Genomic DNA, 2,819 nt, shown 5'->3' on the forward strand with positions numbered 1-2,819 from the left:
ACAAGACTGCTTTTCATGCACTCTTCAGCTGTCATATAATCTTAATCATGGTCCATCAGTGAGTTCTCACTTTATGTTCGACATAATTTCGTATCTGATGCTGTATCGTCACACCGTATTTAGTTGAAAGCCACTGTGTTCACAGCAGAGTACCATCACTTCAGTGATGCAGCTGTGTGAAAAGAGCCACCCACATGTTATCCTCTGTGTCTCGTATGTTGTCAAAACTAGCTTTTTTTCCGTGGCACAATTACCTAATTTCTCTCTGATTTTGCTTATGTTACCACGGTCACCTGCAAGTTATACAATCGCAGTGTTACGTAGAATGATCGCTTCACAAAGTTAGCAAAACTACGGGAGATGTCACGAACGGTCACAGCAATGCCAAGTTGCAAGGCAGTTTATTTTAAAACATGAAATACGCAGTGATTGAACAACGTTGTACGTTTTTGGACCGGTCTCGCTGCAGGTAAAAAGCTGATTTGGTGCTCCAATGAGCACTTAATCGTTAAAATTATCAGGTGCAATCGTTATGCATCGAACGCGGAGCCGTCGGTAGCCTCGAAACTGCTCAAAACATACAAACTGCTCAAAACGTATGGCCATACCTGCAACAGGTAAATAAGCCGAACGGGCAAAAACTTGGCATGCTTTAAACACGCGTGACGTACATGCTGCGGAGGTTACGGGAAAAGGCAAGCTTTGATATTAGCGAAGCTGTGGAACCCTATGCGGCATATACATAGAGGCAAACAAACGTTCGGCCTCCGGCGTACGTCTCGCTCCAACGCGCAAGTCTTGGACGTCTACTACTCGTCGTTACGCGATGCGTGCGCAGCTGCCGTCTATCTACGCAGTAAGCCTGACACTGTTTACTTACGGCTTCAGTAGTTTGGAAACAACCCAAACGCAATCTGATCACCGGCGTATTCACAAAACACCACACAACAGCGGCTCTCAGTTGCTCGTCAACCACCGTCGGCATGCCCGCCGCCTCGGCTGCTGGCAAAGCGGAAATGGCGTTCGCGGCACCGGCAGCCACCGGCAGCCAACAAACGCCAGAGCAGACGACATGGGCGTCTCCCTCGGTCTCCCCCTCTCTCTCCTGTGTTGGGTAGCATACGGTTGTCAAACACGCGGCCCGGCCCAGTCACATGAACGGAATCAACAATAGGCGCTTCTCTTTGGCCATGCCATAAAACTGAGGGGCGCGCACGGCGCCTCGCCTCCACAGTGACCGCTGCCCAAGGACGCTGCCACCCGATCCTGGTGTTCGCGCTGGGCCCCGCGAGGACCATTGACAGAAGCTTTCAAGAACCCCGCTGCGGAATGCAGTCTTCGTCGTCTCCGTCGGGAAGGGGAGGGGGTCTTCTTTTCTTCGAGGCGTCGATTAAGACAATGAGTGCAAGCACTTTATAAGTTGGACGTCACAGCAAAAAGAAAAAAAAAAGTTGCCCGGGAATATAGAAGGCTAGACGAATTTCGGGAAGAAGGGGGCGGGCGCTCCGCCCCCCTCCCCCCTGCCTACATGCCTGACGACAATGCTATATTTTATTTTCACTACCACTTGCCTAATAAGGTAGGCAAAATACATGCATCTTTGCAGTTAGAGACTTTTGACGCACAACTAAAAGAATGCAAATTGAGTGGCGATCTAAACAGATCAAGGAACCATTACTGTTTCACGAGGAAGTAGCTTCACACTCAGGTGCCTCGTGAAACAGTATGCTGTGCCAAGACGCTCAGTCGAACAAGGTGGTGACCCGTGGTTTCAGGAGGCGTTGCCCGTGTTGTTCAGTGTCTCAGGGAATTGCATTAGCAGTACGGCGATACCTGTTTTCTTCTGTTTTGCTGACACCCCGTCAACCAAACATTCGCGAATATAAATCATTATTTGGAAAATTGCAGAGTATAATTTTCCCGCACAATGCACTACTGCCAAAAAAATTCACCGCCATATCCACGAAGTGAATGATGTTAGAGGAGCTTGCTCGGACATGATCGGGTAATCCACGAATGCTCCGTGCACATTCCTCTACCATCATATATAGATGTGACAGCGTTGTTATACATACATTTCATCCACAATGTTTACTAATGTAAGGCTGGATGCACTATATACATTTTGATGAAGTATATATACATTTCGATGAACTATAAACATTATATATACACAAGAGATGTTGTTTTACCAAGTTCAAGAAGGGCGTCCCTCGATGAGTTCGCGGACTGGTTTCCCTTTAAAGATGATTGCTTTATGATGGATGAACTATATGCATTACATATACACAAGAGATGTTCTTTTACAAAGTACAAGAAGGGCGTCCCTCGATGAGCTTGGGGACTCGTTTCCCTTTAAAGATGATTGGTTTGTGATCAGTAAAGTATGTTGCCAAGGGGTCATCGATGATGGGACGCAATGGAAAGTTCGAGAAGGCAACATCGATACAAGTGCCCCTGATGGTGGTGGGACGTTTGCAGTCGTACGATACGCATCGGAGAGCGTAACGTGACATCATGTGTTGGCTGGTTATTGGCAAGGCGAGATATTCCCGAGCTGCTGCTGCGTTGCGAGCCCGTCGCGCTGCTGCCGTTCATGCTGCGGAGCGGCAACGAAGTAGAGAAAGGAAGACAGCGAAACGAGCGGTGCGGCCAGCGAACAGTCACCTAACTAGCGCTTGCGCCGAGCGTGGTGTGTGCCGCCTTGAGCGACGGCGCCATCTAGTGAGCATTCTTGAAATCACCGGAGAGAGCGCAGCTGCGCCGAGCGTGGTGTGTGCCGCCGCGCCGACGGTCACAGAGGTGAGGACAAGGCGCAA

The sequence above is a fragment of the Rhipicephalus sanguineus genome, chromosome 4, assembly GCF_013339695.2.
Source record: "Rhipicephalus sanguineus isolate Rsan-2018 chromosome 4, BIME_Rsan_1.4, whole genome shotgun sequence".
NCBI classification, from domain to species: domain Eukaryota; kingdom Metazoa; phylum Arthropoda; class Arachnida; order Ixodida; family Ixodidae; genus Rhipicephalus; species Rhipicephalus sanguineus.